This window comes from Colobus angolensis, unplaced genomic scaffold, assembly GCF_000951035.1.
Source record: "Colobus angolensis palliatus isolate OR3802 unplaced genomic scaffold, Cang.pa_1.0 Scaffold342, whole genome shotgun sequence".
NCBI classification, from domain to species: Eukaryota; Metazoa; Chordata; class Mammalia; order Primates; family Cercopithecidae; genus Colobus; species Colobus angolensis.
In genome coordinates this window covers 3,970,847-3,993,734 of record NW_012116733.1, presented here as the reverse complement: position 1 = coordinate 3,993,734, position 22,888 = coordinate 3,970,847, and positions in this window count along the sequence as shown.

The following is a 22,888-nucleotide window of genomic DNA, read 5'->3' as shown; positions in this document are numbered from 1 at the left end:
AAATAACCATGTCGTTTTTCCTGAGTGAAGGGACCAACATATATCAAGAAGTGCAATTTGTTTGATATCCTTTTGTACAGGAAAAGGAAAGGTTGTGGCATTTGTAGGTTAGTAAAAAGAGGGAGGAAGTGAAGGTATATAAGTATGTTGAGAGAGACCCCACAGCTGAAAGTACATGAAGGTCCTTTTGTGTTTAACATCTTGAGGGCATAGGACATTATATTAAGAATACTGAAGTTTCAAGTTGAAGCTGTCAGTTTAAAGACTTAAATGCAGCCCACCACATATTCTTTCAGGTTTTAAAGATACCAAAAAATCTCTTTCAAAGATACACAAAAACATTTCTTTCTTTTTTTTTGAGACGGAGTCTCGCTCTGTCGCCCAGGCTGGAGTGCAGTGGCCGGATCTCAGCTCACTGCAAGCTCCACCTCCCGGGTTTACGCCATTCTCCTGCCTCAGCCTCCCAAGTAGCTGGGACTACAGGCGCCCGCCACGTCGCCCGGCTAGTTTTTTTGTATTTTTTTTAGTAGGGACGGGGTTTCACCGTGTTAGCCAGGATGATCTCGATCTCCTGACCTCGTGATCCGCCCGTCTCGGCCTCCCAAAGTGCTGGGATTACAGGCTTGAGCCACCGCGCCCGGCATTTCTTTCTTTTTAATAATTGGTTAAGCTACTCTTTACTTGAAGAGGTAAGCCACGCTGCTTTTCTTGAACAATAAGAGCCATGACCCTGATTATGAAAGAAAGCATTCTGAAGAGCCTGCATTCCCAGTGAGTGAGTTGCCCTTTTACAATAAAATTCCGCAAAGAGAGATTTTGTAATCGCATATTAGGTAATTTTGTCCAGAGGCTATGTCCCTGAGCGAGCATTCTGGTTTACCACTCAGCTACCAGAGGAAGTAAAGAAGCATTTAGTCTCTTGTTAAAGTCATAAAAAGGTAAGGCTGTTCTACGTGAATTAAGGATTCACATATTGAAGTATCCATGATCATAGGCAACAGCTGGACCTGGATAATTTGATACAGAATATATAACTAGTAAGCATTTCTGTATATGTGTGTGAGGTGTGAGTGTGCTTGTGTGTGTAAATACTTGTGAGTGTGTGTGTGTGAGATACTGAGATTATAAGGCTGAGGATTCTAGGGAATATGGGCCTAATTGGGGCTGTCAGTTGGCATATGGGATTCTAATGAGGAAAATTGAGATTATATGATTAAAAACTGGGAGTTTCTTGTCAACAGGACATAAATGTACAAATGCATGCTTATTGAACCATGGGCTCATGTAACAGTTTATTGATGACAATGGTGTCATGAATTTAATACGTGGAAGTATACAGAATAGTTTTATTCAAAAGGTATTTCTTCTCTGGCTGGAACATTTCTCAACAGTGCTGGGAGTTTTGTTAATGCACAATTCAGAGTAAAAAGGTCTAATTCTTTACAACTCTGGTCTTTTCAGCCAATTCCTTCTGGGGTCCCTGCTAAGAGCACTGTTGAATCATTGGAAAGTAATTATACGAAGAGCCCAAAATTACATTCTTCTTGAGGGTCCCTAGAAATGGATACCCCTGGCATTGGGCTGAGTACTAGCCAGTAACTTACGTGAAGCTCAGACAACTTTGTAGTAATTCTTCCACCTGTCTGACTCAATAGCAGTCTTCAGAGGGCATTTTTTATCTATGACAGTTGCAGCTTTCAATCCTAGATTGGATTTCTCCCTGTCCTCCCAGAAGATGTTTTAGTGATGTTCCAGCTTTAGCATATGATTGGTAAGGCCTTGAAATAAATCCCCAGCTAACAAAAAGGCATGGTAGGGCAGGTGTAGAAATGGACGTTAACGTTCACTACTAAATCTAATATCCTGCTAACACGGTTTTTGGGAAAAGAGGCATTTGTTCTTCATTTCTTCATTCTTTCTAAGTTTCTTAACTTTCTTCTCTTTTTATTGTCATTTCTTTGTGGAAAGAATTAATCAGGTCTTCCTTCCATCACTATTCGGAAGTTTGTGATGTCTGGTCGCTCTCTGTCAGAAAATTGATTTTTACACCTGAGGTAGTACAGTTGGTGCCATAAACTTCATGGGGTGTGGTTGTCCTCATTGACAAGAACTTACTGTGACCTTGAGCAAATGCCTCTCCTGCCAGGGCCTTAGTTTTCATCATCATAAAAAAACCTAGTTTGTCCTTCCCCATCTAACAGGTAAATAAGAGACTGCTAAATCAAACTTGAGAACTTTGAACAAATGAGAAAACATAGAATGGAAAAAAAAAAAGCCACAATTATATTCAAAGCAATGATCAATGAGTGAAAGTTTACAGAGAAAAGCAAAGGCAATACAGAACCAGAAATGTTAGGGAAATGGGAAAGCAAACAGAAGAGATGAGATGCATTGAGAAAGAAAGGAGGAAAAAGAAAGGAGAAAGAAAACAAGTGGGTGAGTATGCGTAGAAGAGGAACACACAAGAATGAGAAGCAAGACTTTCTGCAGTGGAAACTTTTGGAGTTCCCCGGGATGGTGGGAACTCTCTTGGTCACAGAGTGACAACTTGGCCAATGTGCCACATATGACCAGATAACACTGATTCTTCTGGTGCTTCAATTAATTGGCTTCTTTAGGGCTATGCAAGAGTGAGAGTTGCCAGGTCAATTCTATCTTTCTAAAATGTCTCTCTGGGGACTTCCCTGAATGTCTGATGTTCTGAACAGAGGTATTAGATAAATTCAGGAGGGGTATCTTCTGAAGATTCCATAAAAATTCTGATCACTTGCCTGAGAGTTCTCAAAGATTTTCTTTAACTTTAGTGCAGATCCAATAATAAGTATGGGCAGTAAGATTGGAGATGCTGAGTATATGATGGGCTCTGCCTTTTTGCAAACTCACAACCTGGGGGAAGCAAGTTTAGATGTATGACAAAGGTAGAAGACTTTGTGTATGCATGTGTGTGTGAATATGCATGAACACTCAAAAATGTGTTTTTAATTAAAAACTAAAAGAAGAGAGCATTATGCATTTGAGGAATCAGGGATATCTTCAGGGAGGAGGCATAACATTAGAAGAATGTGGACAGTTTAAACAGATGGAGAGACATGAGGTGGGACATTTCTCCAGATGAGAAAGGTAGGAATAAGCTCAAAGGCATGAAAAGTCATGGTATGCACAGATGACAGTTGGGAAACCCTAATTATATCAAAATTGAGTAAAAAGTCTCTGTTAAGCAAAGGCTTTACATAGCAGGATGAAAAGCTGGTGTCCTGAGCACACAGGCTAAAAGCAGCCTGTGAGTTGATGCTGGATCCAAAGCTGGAGAGCATGCCTCTTCTTAGTACAGTTTACTTTGCTGTACTAAGCTGGAGTATTCAAAGCTGGAGAGCATGCATTTTCTCTCTTAGTAGAGTTTGCTTTGCATTTCACAAACAGTTTCCAGTTCATTTCTGCTATAGTTGTAGAAAAGGTCCTTTCTTTGAGTATAGATTAACATTATGTGTTCAACTCTATTGATTTTGAGATCTGTGGGTGACAGCTACTCAGACTCTATAAGTTGTGAATTTTTTAGATTTAGTCAATTATATTCTATCAGTGAGGACTGTATTCAGCTGCAAGTAATACAAAACTTGATTATGGATGCTTATTATGCAAATAGAGTTAAATTTTTCTGACATAACAAAATGTCTAGAGTTAAGCAGGTACAGGGTCAGTGGTTTAGTAATGTCAGGATTGCACTCTCTGTGATTCTCTTAGCTTTTCCATTATTGTTTCAAGCTGGCATTAGCCATTATATCTGCAATCAAGTCAGAAAGAAAAGAGAAAGGAGAATGCCAAGATTGGGACAAGAAGTCTTGCTTCTTCCTTAGTCAAAGAGAAAGCTGGGAAAGGTGGCATCTGGCTTCCTGCCAATTCAGTGAGGTATGGAATGGAAATGGAGAAAAAAGTTGGAAATAGATTTTTTGTTGCCAAAAATACCTGCTATGATCATCTGGGTATTTATCTAGTGATTAAAAGCTTTGTTGTGTCTTTTAAATGTGAAAGCACCTGTACAAACAAAGCCTATGGTAGCTCCCAAATGTCCACATTTTAGTTTTATGTAGCGACCAACTGAGGTTGGTTCATCCAAGGTTTATAATTTCAAATAACTTTATAAATATTCACATTTTCCCTTGTGTATCTCCTTTTTATGCAAACATAAGATTTCTTCCAAGAAGTTGACCAGTTTTCCTGTACACTGCCTTCCCAGCAATTCTCTGTTTTCAGTCATGGTGGTGATTATCATCATCTTTCTAATTGTCAACATTTAATTGTGCTGTTGACACACGGGGTCTCTATCTCTCTCTCTCATTTTTACAATATTTCAAAGAAGTTATTGTTATCCCCTTTCTACAAATAAGGAAGCTAAGACTCAGATAAAAGTGAAATGACTTGTACAAGGCCACTTAGCTGGAAGGTGGCAGAATGAATTCAAAGCTACTTTTGTCCATTCCAAAGCCTGTTTTGTTTTGCTTTGTTTTCAGAGGACTGTACTGATTTTCCTGTGCCATTTTAGGAAGTTTGTATTTATCTACTTCCCAGACCCTGTTTGGGAAAACTATAACCATGAATTCAGGTATCATTCATCCACTACCTCAATTTGGGTAATGACTATAAAGGGCCAACTCCAAAGATTGCAAAAATTGAAGCTATGCTAGATGAGTCTTTCCTCAATCATTAGGCAGATGATGACTAGAGTTTTAATAACTTTAACTTTTTCTCCCTATCCTCTTTTCCTAGCTGCTTTGTTCTAAAGGTACAGTTTTTATTCATGGCAGGATTCTCCATGTCCACCTTTGATTTGCCTCTTGTTTTGAAAGGACTGGTCAAACGTGTTTCTATCAGTAAACTGCCATGGTATAGCTGAAGCAGTGGTGCTCAACACTGATTACACATTCGAATCACCTTGGAAGCCCGAAAAACTATGAAAGCCTGTGCCAATCCACAGAGATTCTGATTTAATTGGTGTGGAGTGCGACTCAGGCATCAATGTATTCCTTGTTGTTGTTGTTGTCGTCGTTTTGCTGCGTTTTGTTTATTTATTTATTTTTGGTCCGTAGGTGATTTTAATGCTGAGCTTGAGTAGAAAACCACTGGCCTAGATGATTAATAGGGGTACTAATGGAGGGAAGGAAAGAGAGCTCCAGAGTGAGTGGTCCTCAAACCTTTTGGTCTATAGACCATTTTATGGGGGTGTTGAAGGAAATAGGTCTCTTCAGAATTAGTAGAGATAATTGCATTGCTGTTGATGAGACACCAATGAGCGAAAGGATAAGCAAATGAGTAACTAGAGGGAAGTTTTGTGCGGAGAGTAACTTCACTGTGTGTTTCCATGACACTTTTATGGTTTTTAAAGTAGCATCATCAAAATTTACCAATGGGAAAAAAAAAAGAAGATCCTTTGGGAATAAATACCTTAAAAAGACTATGTTTTAGTTAGTGGCAAACTTGAATTAGAACTTCAGACTGCTAAGACCTAATCCAGGTTCTTTCTCTGTTATTCTGGAAATCCTGGAAGACGCCCCCATGTGGTGACCACCCTCTATAGACATTTCTGAGAGATCTCACTGAATGTTTGCATTCTGGGGGAAGAATAATCAATTTGACTTGGTGCCCAGGTTTCATTCTGCATGCTCTCTGTTCTGCACATATTTCTCAGAGCATTGAAGGAAGGCTGCTGTGTGCTTTAACACAACACTGTGCTAGTGTAGATGCTTGCTGTGGCTACTTCCAATGCTCTAGGCCTGATGCATTTCCTTTTTGTTTGGTGGCAGATGCCCCTTTGTTTCCCAAAGCTCATTTCTTACACTTTGTTTTTCCATTTTCAAGTTTGATCCATCTGAAATCTATACATTATTTCACAGACATCAGTGGCTTTTTTCCATGTTAAATTATTTAATGGCATTGTTTTATTGAAGGCTTCAGATTAGGTGCTGACACTTATTGGCAGAAAGAAACACGTTTTCCCACTGGGATAAAACATATTTTTTTTATTAGAGAAAAGAACAACTAAATTGAATTTCTGTCTTTTAAATCTTAGCTGTGGCAAATGAAGACATCTGGTGCTTTCAATGACAGCTTACCTTTATATCAAATTAAGCATCATTCACCCATCGTATTTCCCCCCCTTTTCCCCCTCCTTCTCCTTGTTTCCTTTAGCTTTCTCCTCCTCCTCTACTTCTTCTGCTTTCACTCCTCTACTTCTTCTCCTTTCATTCCTTTATCCCTTCCCTATCTCCTGCATTTGATCTCTCTCCCACATCTTTTCCTCCAACTGTCTTCCTCTTTCTTTCCATAGCTCCACCCCTCCTTCTCTTATTTCATTCATTTCTTTCTTTTTTCTCCACCTGACTTTCCCCTCCTTTACCTCTTCTAGCTTACTCTATTTTGGTTGACTTATCTTCTCATCTTCCTAGTCTTTATTACTCTGGGCTTGAAGGTTTAAATTCCAAATGCCACTTGTCTTCTGGAGTGAATAAATCAGGAGATCTGAAAGGAAGGAGGGAAAAAAATTGATGTTTGATTTTAGCTGTCTCTCTTCCTTTGCCAAGTACTTTCCTTGGGAATTTTACAGACACAAATGGAAAGAATATAAACTTTGCTGTTTTACTACGTGGGTGAGGAAATGGAGGGTGGTGGGGGAAGGCCAGCAGCCATCTGGGTGCTCCCTGCCTCTCCGGGGCTGTGGTGTAGAAGTATGCAAGTGCATTTGGACACTTGTTCACCTAGGTTACTTTCCAGAGATCTGATCTGCCTGGAATTCCATGCATTGCATTGCTATAGCATACCTTTATATATTTGCCAAAATAATTTCATAGCTACAATTTGATATTTGTCTTCATGATAACTCCTTTACACAGCACATTCCCCTTTTTTTAGTTTTGATCATTGGCCTAAGCATTGGATGAAGAGATTGTTAGCTGTTTGAAAGGAGAGAAGTGCTATATACTAAAGAGCCTGGAAACTGGGAATAAAAATTAACAGTGATTTCCAGAGCCTGAAAATTGGGGGTAAAAATTGGCAGTCTGGAATAGCATCTTTTTGATGCCAAGTTTCAATGGGGCCAGATGAGTCGGGGCAAAGCTGAGGGGTCTGCAACATGCTGCCCAGCAAAGAGGGGAGGAGGAGTGAAAAGGAGAGATCAGGAAGAATTTTCTCAATTATCATTATAATACTAGAGGCTCCTAGAGCCACCTGGGTGTACTTGAAGTTGTAAAAGGGTAGCTTGGGCCAGGCACTTTGGGAGGCCAAGGCAGGGGGATCACGAGGTCGGGAGTTCAAGACCAGCCTGGCCAACATGGTGAAACCCCATCTCTACTAAAAATACAAAAATTAGTCGGGTGTGGTGGTTCATGCCTGTAGTCCCAACTACTCGGGAAGCTGAGGCAGGAGAATTTCTTGAATCTGGAGGCAGACGTTGCAGTGACCCAAGATCGTGCCACTGCACTCCAGTCTGGACAACAGAGCAAAACTCTGTCTCAAAAATAAAATAAAAAAATAAAAAAAAATAAAAAGGGGAGCTTGGTGAAGGACAACCAGGCAAGGCTACTTCCTATGGTGGTGGCGTGTGTATCCCAAGCAAAGGTGCCTGGCAGCGGCTAAGTAGGGACTGAATGCCAGACACTCTGGCTCCCTAAGGTGGGCTACAGACCTGGAATGAGAGGGTCTTTGTCTTGGCAAACGGGTCATATGGGCTTCCCTATCCAGGCCCATTTTGAACAACCAGGGTCTCCTAATTAGTAAGAGTGAGGCTCAAGACCAGGAACCAAGATCCTGGACTCTGAGACTACCCTCAAGTGTTTCTTCCATCTGCTGCTGCCCACTAGGCATCCCAGAATAATTGCAAAAAGGATGCAAGGCAAAGAACCTATGCTCTTCTTTCAAAACTGTTTGAAGATACTTTCTCAGAAATTTCTTTTAGAGAACATAGTACTCTTGTGGAAAGCAGGCATTTTCTCTGCCTGATTTAGCCAAATCCTTTTTGACCACACTGTGCTAAAGACAGCGCTTGACTGCTAGACTACGAGTGCTTCACCGGGATTGCTCAGAACTTGCCTAGCCGAGAGTGTAGTAATTGGACTCAATTATTCATTCCCAACAAATGAGCTGAGTGACTGGGAGTACATGGGGTAGACATGGGGGGTCATTGCCTCAGAATTGACAGGCAAGACAACTGAAAAGATTCTTGGCTGTAAGGAAAAATAAGAGTATTTCAGGGAAGGATGTGTGGTGTTTGTTTTGAAACCCTCATCTATCTAGACTAAGAGGAAAAAAGAGGAACTGGGAAGAGATGAGCTGAGAAGTTTCCACATGGTATATCTGTGTAGCGCAATGAATTGTAGTCAGATTTACAGCTGAAAAATAAGCTTACTTTAAATATTGATTTGGATGCTGGAATTAGGAGATCTGTGACCCACTAGCTGGATCTTTTCTGTAGACATTAGGTTTCTCTTCTGTAACAGAACATCTACTATGTGCATGGAGCTACAGTGGTGAGATGGGGATGATACCTACTCTGGCTGCCTTGCTGAAGCATCAAGAAGCTCAATCGAGAAAATGCATATGAAAGATCATTGCAAAATGTAGCAAATTGCTGTGTAAATAGAGACACTTTATGGCTTTTAATTTTTTTGTTGTTGTTCCTTGTCTTTTCTCTAAGCCCTCTCCTCCTGTGTTCTCTTCTATGTTCAACATTTTCCCATTTCATGTAGAGCTACATCTGTCTGTGAGGAGTGGGTCACAAACAGATCGTAGAGCTCTCATAGACCTCTTAGAGAGCTCATCAGGAGAAGGAAATGTTGGGACCACTTGGACCAGCTTCATTTATGTGAGGGACTACAGAGGAAAGTTGTGCATTCATTTATATATAAACCCATTCATCAGATATTTACAGAGGACCCATTGTATTATAGAAATTGCACTAGACACACAGGATGTGGTAAATAATATATAGTCATCCTCATGGAGATGTCAGTCTACCACTTTCTGGAAAGTCTTCCTGGAAAAAAAATAGTCATATATCCTCCAACAGTCTAGAAATTTGGGAAACTATAAGATATCTTCTAAGCAGAGTAAGTGTGTTGTTTTGAAGGGATAGATTTCTTGTCACTGGATGTAAAAATGACTACCTATGTTGGAAGTGCTTTTTGTGTTTTTTGCCTTTGTTTTCCTTTCTCTGCCAGGAAGCAGAAGACTGATAACTTATGCATCTTGGGAGTGAACTTATGATTTAAAAATTTCCTTTGGAAGTCAAGCAGCCACTGGGTTGGGTAAAACTGAGGAGACAAAACTGTTGTCAAAAAGCTAACCAGGTTATGAGCTACTTAATTACATGGTTAACCAAAAAGCAAAAGGTTCGAGTATGTGTGAGGCCAGACAGGAAGGAAGTTGGGTGAATGGCATGAAGAAGGAAAAACTGTGAAATGCCAGGTGAGGTAGGGCATGCACAAAATGAGATGAGTGTGGGTTAGGATATAAATATGTCTGCTGTGGCTAGGATGACTCTTTAAAGTTACTAAACACAGTATTGAGTAAATGCCTCCTGAGCTAAATCACCATTCAGAACAACTCAGAATGTGATTGTAATAATTTGTATCAAAGGGAAGAGACCACTTTTATTTACTTCATCAGAATTTCTACCCGGATTTTTACTTCTTCTATAAATAGATTAATCAACAGCAAATTAATTCAGCAAATATCTACTGGGAACCTCTCTGTGTTAAGTGCCGTAGGGGTTTCAAGGATGCTAAAAGCCTAGGAATTTTCAAAGATGAATCAAACTTTTGGAGATCTTATTCTCAGAGAATTTACAGAATGGCAGAGTAAATATGACAAGCACAAGCATGACTCTACGGAATGTGCGAATTCTTATGAGAGATATGTCTAATATTCTACGGAGGTTCAAGGAAGGCGGTGATTGCTTCAATTTGGAGGTCTCAGGGAGAAATAGGGAAGGGCACAGGAAGGAAGTAACATTTGGCCAGGGAAAATATGAAAAGATGAGAAAAGGAATATTTCATGTGAAGAAAACAAACTGAACCAAGCAATGCAAGGAAGTGAGGCATATAAATAGAAAACTGTGAACTGTATGGGGACATAGCAGGAAACTAAAGTTGGAAAGGTCAGTTTGGGCTCAGTTACAAGGTGTGGAATGAGTTCAAAGGCTTAGACTGTAATTTACAGCTAATAGGGAGTCAGTGACAATTTGTGTGTATGTGTGTGTGTGTGTAATTTACAGCTAATAGGGAGTCAGTGACAATTTGTGTGTATGTGTGTGTGTGTGTGTATGGTAATGTTATAATAATCAGAGCCCTGTGTCGAGAATACTAGTGAAGCTATCAATGAACAGAAATTTATTGAGTATCTACTCATTGCAAAGCACTGTGCTAAATGCTGGTTTGGTACAAAAGAAACATATCACATAATCCCTGATTTAAAGATCCTACATTCGGGTTAAGGAAACAAATGCCATATTCAAAGAAAGAGAATGAACTATTGAGTTATTTTATAATTGATATAAATAGTGGCACTGTTAATCCTTATTTTGGTTTCAATTGAGTGAAATCTTGAATCTTCTATGCTGAAATGGCTTGTTACGAGATTGTCTCTTTGTTCTCAGTTTGTAATCTATTAGCTGACTTCTAAGTTGTTGCTTCTAAAAGGGGAATTATATAGTAAATTAGAGTGCTTCAAACCCACGACCCTGAGCGGATTTGTGAAGTGAATTTAAAATCTCCTAAGTCCCCTTCTCTCCTCACCTGTGCCGTACATCCAGCTGAATGGAGATTCTTTGTTTTTCTCAGTAATTAATTGTATCTTATACTGCCCTAGAACCTGATGTTTAATTATCCCAAAATGCTTTATGAATACAGATTATATGTCTCCAGAATCATGTGAGTTGGCCAGGGATGTTTGTTGAGTGATTGCTTCTCTAATCAATGTAAATTTTGCCAGAAACAGGCAGTGACTTCATTGTTTGACTACATCATGAGAGTGGAACACTACCACAATGTCCCATTTATCTCAGGCCACAGCTGGAATTTGGATGCTTTGATCAATATCAGCTGTTAATTTTGTTTAGTTCCTTATCAGTAGGCACACGTATATGTGTGCACGCACATACACAAACACGTTGATGATACAGACAGCAGAAAAGAAGCTTTCTGTTTTTGTTTCTTGTGTTTTGCTTGTTTTATTTTATTTTTGGGCAGGACCACAAATAAACTGCTTGCCTTTTGCTGGTAGGAACCTTGAAAAAAAATCTTCATTTTTGTTTCCATCAATACCATCATCACTTCTATCATTATCAATATCATTATCAAAACTTTACTAAGTACTACCCATGAGTAGTGTTTATGTTAGGACACTTTGTTCTCTATAAAAGGGAGACATTTAGAATCTTTTATGGACAGGAGATGCCATCTCTATATCAATAGACTATTCTGACAGCAGTAGAAGTGGGTTGCGCTCCTGCCCAGCTAACTTTGCAAGATGATTAACTGGGATAAGGAGCTTAGCCTGAGGCCACAGGATATAACACGTGTAAAGTTGGGACCTATACTTTTATATGGGTTAGATCTTGTTTGCTCTGTACATGAATCCACTGGGCTAATTGCCCAGAGGCAAATAAGGAACTGACAGTTTATGTATTAGGTGCTGATGAAGGCACTGGATATCTTCTGAAAACAGCTTGCTCCCTTGAAACCTTTCTTCATGTATTTCCTCCTTATAGGAAGTCCTTCTCTGTCTTTTTCAGCCACAGACTAAACCAGTCTTAAAACTGGCACAGACACAGGCCCACACCTGGACATTATTAGTCTGTCCAAAAGAACTCAGCCTGTGAACCAACAAGAATTTAAATAAAATGGTTGAAAATAATATTTCTTCCCTCACTCTAGTGTTTCTACAGGTCTTTATGTTTTCTGGGTTAGCAGGCGTATTGCTCAGTATTGTTGAGTATGGAAAGGGTTTGTGAAAATGTTGTGGGCTGACAGATGTTTTGAACCTCTCTATCTCCCCAGCTGCACCAGATCTAACAGCCTGAAAGTGATTTCCCTTTATGATATTTCATACCACATTGCAAATCTAAATTGAGGCCTGTTTCCTAAATACATTTAAATATTAGCTGAATATAAAAATGTGAATACAGCCAACAATCCATGAATACGCAAATGTATTTCAAAACATTCTACACCCTGAGAATCAGAAAATGGCATATCTGGGACAAGTGAAGATGGATACAAAAGACCAAAACGGCAACATGCCTATCTGTGTATCTAAGCGTTACTATTGTGTCTATCACCATAGTACCTGGGCCTTTTGTTGAGAAATATTTCTGCTCCTTAATGATGATAAACTCAGGAATATGCAGAACAAGAGAGCTAATTTATAAATAACGTGAATCTCATTTGTAATGGCCAGTATCAGGAGGCCATTATGTAGATGCATCCAGATCATTAAGTGGAAAGGTTGGCAACATTACAAATTCTTTATCCAGTGTGTGGAGGTTGGGAGAGAGTGGGAGAGGAGAAAAGCCATAAGAGTCAGGTGTTCTTTTTTGTTTTGAAGATCTAAAATGTGATGAGAACATCTCAATTTCAGATTTTAGCATCATTGTCTCCTGTAATGCATTGCAACCTTCATAACCAGGGTCTTGGTTTGCAGACCCACTGATTATGGGTATACTTTCTTTCAGAAATTCATTTCTGGCAGTGAAAGAGGTATGGATAGATTGAAAAGAAAGCACATTACTATATCATGGCTTTGACTTTATTGTGGGTTACATAAAATTTCTCATTTACATAGTTACCAAAGATGCAACAAAATCCATGCCGATACACTTTGTAAGAAATATGTTGAAAGCCATCGCGGTTGGTGACTGGTACAAAGTTGAGCCCAGTTTCAGAGTATTTCCTTCAATTTTTTCATAAAAATAATTCTTGTCCTTGTCTCCTTTTTTCCCGCTGAGGCTGTTCTCAGTATGTTACAAAGAATATGAATTTGATATTCAGTCCCCAGTATAGGATAAGTCCCATAAACAGTGATTAGTTGAAAGAGTAATTTTTAGTGGTTTATGAACTACTATTTCACTTAAAAAAAAAAAAAAAACACCTGGCCAGGCACAGTGATTCACACCTGTAATCTCAGCACTTTGGGAAGCTGAGGCGGGCAGATCACCTGAGGTTGGGAGTTTGAGATCAGCCTGACCAACATGAAGAAACCCCCTTCTCTAATAAAAATTCAAAGTTAGCTGAGCATGGTAGTGCATGCCTGTAATCCTAGCTACTCAGGAGGCTGAGGCAGGAGAATTGCTTGAACCTGGGAGGCGGTTGTAGTGAGTTGAGATTGTGCCATTGCACTCTGGCAGGGAGAACAAGAGTGAAACTCTGTCTCAAGAAAAACGAAATGAAATGAAACAAAAACACCCTAAAATCAAACGCAATTATTGAATAAATCTCACAACTTGAACTATTTTTATGTTTCTGTATTATTTTTGATTTTTATCTCTATATTTAATTGGAGATTGTTAGCCACATAGAAATTCACCGTAAGAGGGCTTATAATGTTTGTTTTTCTCTAAAGGATGAATGGGGTTTTCTTTTTTAACACACTTGAAATAACTTGTAGATACTTCCATTCTCCTGACATTTATCTAATGTGGTCTGCACTTGTACAGAGTCGAGAGGAGCAGATGTTCTTTGTATTTGAGGAACCCAAAAGGAAAAATGCTGCTCTCCTTTTCACAGTTCCCTAGATTCTACACCAAGGTCTAGGAATATAGTAGTGAACACATGACCTGATTCTTGACCCTGCTAAGCATCAAGTCTAGGGCAGGTACAGTACCAGATTCTGTAAAAATGTGAAAGTTTTAAAACACAGGTGTTGATCTTATGAAATTGTCATTTAGAAAGGGAGAAAGGCCTATTCATAGAAACAGATAATTAGCCACATAATGTAGCGTGTGACATGGCAGTGGAGATATCAAGCCCTGCCAATCTTCAGAGGAAGATATTTCATAATTAGACTTTCAAGGAAGATTCCATGGGAGAGGAAGGGACAGACTTGGATGTTGGGGAAGATTTTGTCTGATGAGTAAAATGTTGCTATTTTTTGTTGTTACTTTTTTTATGGTAAAATGTTGTAGTGGATGGTCAATCTCATGCAATGGATGGGGGCAAGTTTCAGAAAGGTGTGTTCAGAGGGCCTTATGCAGATCAATGTGAATGGAACAGAATTTACACGGGAGGACAGTGTGAAAAAAGTTTCCCTGACTAGATTTGAGCTAGATGATTAAGGGCTTTGAATCTCTTGTTAAGAAGTTTATACCATGCAGATTATAGGAGTCCATTAAAAGTTTCTTTGAGTAAAATAAAGTTAAATGATCAGGATTATGTATTGAAGAGCTAATAGGAATCTTGTGAGACCATCACCTTCTAGCCTATGTCCTCATATAACAAAGTATTATACCAACCAGGATAGATAGCATTTCTTCTGGAACATCCTAACTCCCTAGCCAAGTAGATTACTATGTTCTTTCAATTAAGATGTAGACTCTTTGCAATCCCACTTGATCAGATCAAATTTTCAAGAATCAGGGCCTAGCTATGTTTATCTTGGACACATTTATGGGGTATCTTTGATTACCTCAGACACTTGAAAGCCTGGCATTTATCGGAGGTTGAGATACTGGTCACCCTGCTGAATTTCAGCACATTTTATAGTTGCAGTACAGGAAGATGAAATGAAGTAATAACACTCCACTTTCTCACATGACATTCTTTCTTACCCATCTGCTCTGATGTCTCTGTAACAATATTATGAAGTTCTATTTGACATGATGATCCAATGATGATCAGGGTGATTCTTAGTGCAGTGATTTTAGTCTTATCTCCTGCATGCCTTTTTCCTTCCAGACACTGTGCAAGTTAAAGCAAGGTAAGCATTATTTCCTTTTTAAAGTACATTAAGGATGGGTAGTAGGCAGCCAAGGGGATAAATTAATTGCTTAATGCAGCTGAGTGCATTATCTTACCCATAAGTGGAAATCTTTAACTCTCGGATAGGAGCACCACGGGAAAAACCAGCCATGTACTTCTTAGAGATTCAACATATGCAGAAGTGGGGCAATCAGGGAGGCCTTGGACAAAAGGGAAATGTGGACATTTGTTGGGACAGAACATGGACCATGTTTGAGACTGCTTGTTACTTACTTCATTTTATTTCGATAGCTATTTCTTTGGCTATTTTCTGGCTCAGATGTGAGCTGCACTCACTGTTCTCCAAGATACTCATTCAGTTTTACCAGGCAGGTCTCTGTGATCCTTAAAACTTGCAGCATGTTTTCCAGCAGAAGCGCTGATATCCTCACCTGGAATATCTTCTCCTATGTTTTTGCTGTATGTATGTCCCACCCATTCTTGAAGGTCTGCCCTCTCCAGGACACAGTTTTCTGTGTCTGTTCTAACCCCCTCTCTCGTTGGTTTCTCCTCTCAACCACCCACAGTGGCTAAGGTCCTGCTGCACCATCTGCAATTGCATTTTATATGCTCGTTCTCATTTCTGGCTGCTCAAAAGAATCACCCATGCAAGAATCTTTTTATTTTTATTTTTAAATTTTGAGTCATTGGCTTTCAACTTCACTCCACATCAGAATTAGATGTGGAACTTTGCAAAAATAGAGAAGCTGCACCCAGAGACTGTGATTTTGGGTGGCCTGATCTGCACTTGTATGAAGTCTTGCAGGTGATTCAGAGGCATAGTTAAGGTTCAGAAATTTTGTTTTGATATGTTTTGCATCATTGCCTATTTTTGTTTTATGTGAGTCAATCTCTTTTTTGTAACTAGATTAGGAGGCACTGCAGTGATGGTGGAGAATTTTCTCTCACAGCATTTGCATTATCAATAGTATAGTATATTGCTTCGGTTAATACATTTTGCAGAGATGCTGGGAGAAGATGTGGCTCTGACCCCAGAAGTGCTTCTCTAGGGTGGTTATCAAGCAGTTCTTATCAGGACAGACATGCAAGGACTTCCCTTTTCCCCCAGCTCTCTCAGGACACACACAAGTGCATGCGTACACACACACACACACACACACAAGAGAACATTGTTTTATTAGCAGCAGAAGCCTGAAGGCATTTTTAGATATTTTTGTTTGAGAATACAGAATTTATACGCATGGCAATAACTCCTGATGAAAATTAAAATCTAGGATGATCTGATCTTCGAATCTACATTTAACCCTGGTTGTTTGAGATTTACTTCAGAAAAAGGTGGCATTTCAGATTCTTATCAGAATCTCAGAATAGACCGAAAGGAGGTAAACAGCAGTGGGTGTAGCCCATTCTTCAAGCCTTCTACCCTTATGGATTCTCAAAAGAATTGAAATCAGGTGGGGGAAAATGTCATCTTCCCCGGCACGCCTTGGTCTTCCCTTTCTATTGCTGTAGGTTGTTTTGTTCCTTCTCATAGTAGGAGAGCATTGTTGTGTTCCTCTGTATATGATCTCCCATTGATTTAGGGAGTGGTTATAAAGATGCAGCCATCTTTGGAGTAAGGGCAGGGGACCATTCTCACAATCTCTTCTGCAACGAGGCTGGTCAGGTGAGCATGGACATGCCACCTCCTGATCAGAAAGAAGAGCCCTTATTTTCCTGTAACAGGATCCCCTAGCCCTAGAAAGCGGAACCAGGTGTTTTTCCAAACACTGCCTTCTGATAACAGTGCCCCCTGATCTCCTAGACTCCCAAGAGTTCATCCACCACCCACTCCTCTTTGAGCTTGGCTGTTCTGAGGATTTGTTAGTCTGGGCTCCAGCAAGTGAGAAGGGCAAAGCAGCAGCGTTTGAAAGGCCTTGCTCTTGACTCGCTTTTAGGTCAGATAGTCTGCTTGTTTGGCTAATCTACTTTTAGGCCTCCTTCCTTCTTCCCCCTTGGCATGGAGGGGAGGCCTATTTTCACATATGTGCTCAGACAGGCAGAAGGAAACGCCAAAATGAATTAACTGGAATAGCTCTATTAATTTATGCTTTGACAGTAATGACCTTAAGACACAGAAGAATTATATATTAATTTGTTTCTAGTATATAGCACTGCTAAGTTAACACATTTAGGAGAATCCACTTCCCTGTCTCCAGCTGTGAGGGTAAATGAGGCCAGCTGTGGCTGGAAGAGGCATTCATTTGGGCAGCGCCCCACTAGATGGCAGGGCGGCTTCAGGGATGGACCCACTGCTGGCGGCTGCGAAACACCTTGTTTGCAGTCATTATTTGACACACTCAAAAATCGACAATTTTTCTCATGTTGTTCATTTGGAAATTATATTTAAACTTACTTATTTACATGAGCACATACATAACACGTATATTTACAAACAAATAGGCCTACACTGTCCGAGATAAGGGTGTTTATGAAACAATGCTTTCCCTCTGCCAACCTGGCTGGCTTCTTTGAGATCGCGTCCTTCCGCAGACCCCCACTGGCTCCACACCAGGACACACACCACCACCCAGCCTTCTTGAGGCTGGGAAGGGGAGGGATGCTTTTTAAAAGTCAAAGGGCATAATCCCTTCCAGGAGGGAAACTGTTTTTAACACACGGTTTGGTCAGTTAGGGAAACTCAGAAAAAAAAAAAAAAAAAAGAAAAAGAAAAGTGGAACAATAAGCATTTTACATTCATACCCTCCCTCAGAAGGAAGATTAAAAGTAAAACCAGATTAGAGACTTGAATTTTATTCAAATCCTTTCTCCCCTTTCCTCTCCCTTGTTCTCTAATCTCTCCTACTCTTTTGCCTTCCTGTCTCTCCTGTCTTTGTTCCTATTTCTGTCAAATCTCCCTCCTCTTTCTTTTCTCTTTTCTCCTCAGTCTGAATTTTCACATCTCCCCTTTCTCAGTCTTCATTCTCTCAGAATTTGATGCTGTTGAACTGCCTCTGATCCTGCATCCCTTTATGCGGCCCTTTTCTGTTAATGAATTGTTAAAATTTCATAGGGAGCAGTGACTGTGCTTTTCTCTGCTCCTGGACACTGCAGCTCGCAAGCTGCTTTCTCTCGGAACAGAAAAGTCACAGCTATGAGCTGGCTGACTACTCCTTGTCTGTAAATGTTTTCCAGGATTTACACACTCGGTATGCAGGAAGGTCTTTCATTTGTTTGTTTGTTTGTTTTCCTTATTCAAGTTTAAGCAGGATTAGAATTTCAGTTAATGAAGGCTTCTGAAAAATGGTGACTCCAGTCATGGCAGAGAAAACTGAGATCCTAGCAGTCTTCCAAGATGCCTGGATTCTGCAGTTTTCTGCAGTGGAAAGATTTCAGGAAATCAGTGCAAGCCGAGGACCGTTTGACTACATTTTCAGAATGAGATTCTTTGCAGCATCTTCTGCCTCAGTTGCCTAGCAGGCAATCCTGTACCAAAAATTGTAGCTTTTAATGTATTTTCTTTTCAGATAAAATTAAAGTTACGTTCTTGATTGTTCCTCAGTCTAATTACACCCACAGGTTTTTGTGGTTGAATGTGCCATCTTCTCTTTTGGTTGGAGGATTCTTGCCTTGGGAATAATGTATGGGTAGAAAAAATAAAACAAAAAAACTCCCCAATAAATTGCAATCTAGATTTAAAAACGATCTTCCCCCTTAAAACTACATATGAAATACATAGGCAATTATATGCAGTTCTACATCATGTGCAAATATGGTTATGACCCACTTCGATATTTTACATAAAGGTGTTTTCTGGAAAATTATGTTGTCTTCACATCTCTGATCCACCACAAGTTTTACATTTTACTAATAATATCAATTCAATATTATTCTTCCCTTTATTGCTTTGCAAAATTGTTTTTTATAGTCATTAATATATTTCAGGCACTTGAGATTCTGAAGTTCTTTCAAACATTTCTGACAAAGTTATATTAATTGGAGTTTCTTTGTTAAATATCTTATATTTCTAATAATAGGAAAGCTATACATAGTATGCACATTATTTTCATTTGTAAAGAAATACTGCTTACACAGAACATCCTATTCTTTAAAGATGTTGGGTGACTCGATATTTAATATCCTCCCATCTCTTTTATTTTCCATTCTTTAACTTCCCTTTGTCCTTACTTTTCTCTTTATGTCTTTCCTATTCGCCACTGTGGTTCTTAATGAGAAATTTATGTCAGCAGTTTATCAAATAAAAAAGGAGAACCAGTGAATTTCCTTTCTCGTCTTAGCATTTTTTTCAAACTAGAAATGCTGATCATTTGGAAACTGGTAGATAGGTGCTGACATTTTATAAATTTGTGCCCTTACCATAAACCTCACCCAAGTCCTCTAGACTATTCCAGGGAAATCTTTCTTCTAAGCCAATACTGGACACATTTAGAGATCTAAGAAAAAATAAATCGTTCTCCTTCTGGTCTACTGTGGCTCGCTTCCTGTTGTTAGGAGAATAATTGAGCAGTTAATTTTAATCAGGAGTTCTTTTCAGAGGGGGGTGCTGGAGAGGGTTAATTGTTAGGGTAAAACAACTATAGGAGTTCAGCTTACTGGGGTGCTAATTGGGTAATAGGTGAACATAAATAGTGTGGAGAAACAGGAAATCAGAACATAGGAGGGAAAATGTAGATGTTAAGTTCCACAACCCTTGTAAATGTAGTTAAGTCATTGGTGCTACAAACCAGGTAGCAAGCTGTTTTCCTTTTGAAAATTTCATGCTGCATGGCTATGGCTACAATAGGCTCGGGAGAGAAAGGGAGGTGGATTTCCTATTGAGTAAATAACCTTAGCTGGATCAGACAGTGTGATTTTGGGTTTTCAGCATCATTGACACGTATTCAGGTAAAGCAGCTGTCTGTGAAGCTGGGCTTACTCTCAGTTATGGCATGACCAGAAGGCTCCAAGATGACCCCTGTCTTTCTATATCTACTGAAAGTTTGTGCATCTTTTAATGGGCTTCAAAGCTGTTCAACTCACAGATGAAAGTTAGGTTGAAATCATGAACATTTTTGGAAAAAAAAAATGTGGTGAATTGTTTCCACTTTTAAGTGTACTGAATTGAGAGCATATCTCTTTAAGACTAGTTTAGAAGGGAAAGAGAAGCTAGAACAGTGATCCTCAGTCTTGGCTCCAAGTGAGCATCACCTAGGGAATGTTTAAAACTCCCTGTGCCTAGGCTGGGCGCGGTGGCTCACGCCTGTAATCCCAGCGCTTTGGGAGGCCAAGGCGGGCGGATCACAAGGCCAGGAGATCGAGACCATCCTGGCTAACACGTTGAAACTCTATCTCTACTAAAAATACAAAAAATTAGCCGGGCGTGGTGGCGGGCACTTATAACACCAGCTCCTGGAAGGCTGAGGCAGGAGAATGGCGTAAACCCGGGAGGCAGAGCTTGCAGTGAGCCGAGATCGCACCACTGCACTCCAGTCTGGGCTACAGAGCGAGACTCCGTCTCAAAGAAAACAAAACAAAACAAAACAAACTCCCTAAGCTTGTAATAAAAGTCAGGGCCAGGCGTGGTGGCTCACGCCTATAATCCCAACAATTTGGGCGGCCAAGGCAGGCAGATCACTTGAGCTCAGGAGTTTGAAACCAGCCTGGGCAACATAAGCAGCACCTTGTCTCTATCAAAAGTACAAAACAAAAAACAAAAAAACAAAAAAACCACCAAATTAGCTGAGCGCTGTGGCATGTATCTGTAGTCCCAGGTACTTGGGAGGCTGGGGTGGGAGGATCGCTTTAGCCTGGGTGGCAGAATGAGACACCATCTCAGGAAAAAAAAAAAAAAGTCATAATGGCTATCTCTTGAGAGGTTAGGTGCCATCTGATCTGGGAAGGATGTCAGATGACCCACAAGATTAGTTTTGCCTGTTCTTGAACTTTATATAAATAGAATGACAAAGTATGCATATCTTTATGTGAAGCTTCTTTTGCTCAGCATAATGGTTGTGAGGTTTTTCCATGTGCATCCATATCAGTAGGGATTTTATTATTGTTGCTGCTGTCTGTATATTATCCCATTTGTTCATCTGTTCTCCTGTTGGTGGACATTTAGGTTGTTTCTAGCTTTTAGTTATTGTTAATGAAACTGCTGTAAACATTATTGTACATGTTTTTGATGGTCACATGCATTGGTCTTCCTTGGATATATATCTAGAAGTGTAATTGGCAGACCATAGTATTCTAAGACATATACCAATAAAATAATTTACCCAAAAGTTCGTGTATATATATATATATATATATATATATATATATATGTACTCCCTGTTCTCTGGCTGTGCCCCACCCCAATTAAATTACCATCTCTGAGGGTGGGACTCACACATCAGTAAACTGTAAAATACTCTGGGTGATTCTGATGTGCGGTCAAGGTTGACAAGGATGGACTAGAGAGAAAAACAGAGTTTAGAGGATAGCATCTCTCCTGTAACAGTGTGTGAGATACCTTGGAGGCATGTATCAGAGATATTGCAGGTTTGGTTCCAGACCACCATAATAAAATGAGTCACAATTTTTGGTTTTTCAGTGCATATAAAAGTTATGTTTGGCCAGGCACGGTGACTTACACCTGTAACCCCAGCACATTGGGAGGCCGAGGTGGGTGGATCACTGGAGGTTTGAAGTTCAACACCAGCCTGACCAACATGTTGAAACCCTGCCTCTACTAAAAATACAAAAAAAAATTAGCCGGGTATGGTGGCACCTGCCTGTAATCCCAGCTACTTGGGATGCTGAGGCAGGAGAATGGCTTGAACTTGGGAGGCGGAGTTTGCAGTGAGCCGAGGTCGCGTCATTTCACTCCAACCTGGGCGTCAAAAGCAAAACTACATCTAAAAAAAAAATGTTGTGTTTATGCTACACTGAAGTCTACAAAGTGGGCAATAGCACTATGCCTAAAGAAACAATGTACATACCTCAATTAAAAATAATTGCCAAAAAATGCTAATAATTATCTCCCTATTGCTAGCTTATCAACTAAGTTCAAGTCATATTCTAAATCCTTTGCTGTCATTTCCACAATGTTCATAGCATCTTCACCAAGAATAGATTCCATCTCAAGAAACTACTTTTTTTTGCTCATCCATAAGAAGTAATGCTCTCTGCTCAAGATTTATCAAGAGATTTTAGCAATTCAGTCACATCTTCAAGATCCACTTTTAATTCTAGTTTTCTTGCTATTTCCCTCACATCTGCAGTTGCTTCCTCTGCTGAAGTTTTGAACCCTCAGCATCATCCATGAGGGTTGGAAGCAACTTCTTCCAAACTTCTGTTAATAACATTTTGACCTTCTCTCATAATTCCTGAAGGTTCTTAATGGCATCTAGAATGGTGAATTTTTTTTTCAGAAGGTTTTCAATTTGCTTTGCCTATATCCATCAGAAGAACCATTATCCATGGCAACTATAGCCTTATAAAATGTATTTCTTAAATAATAAGACTTGAAAGTCTTCTTGATCCATGGGGTACAGAATAAACATGTTAATGGGCATGAAAACAGCATTAATCTCCTTGTACATATCCTTCCGAGTTCTTGAATGACAAGGTGCCCTGCGAATGGATAGTGATATTTTGAAAGGGATCTTTTATTTTAAGCAGTGGATTTCAGCAGAAGGCTTAAAATATTCAGTAAACCATGGCATAAACAGAGGAGCTGTCATTCAGGCTTTGTTCCATTTACAGAGCATGAGCTGGGTAGATTTAGCATAATTCTTAAGGGCCTTAGGATTTTTGCAATGGTAAAAATACACTGGCTTCAACTTAAGTTAGCAGCTACATTAGCCCCTACTACTAGAGTCAGCTTGCTTTTTGAAACTTTGGAGCCAGTCATTGTCTTTTCCTTTTTCTTTTCTTTTTCTCTTTTCTTTTCTTTCCCTTCCTTCCTT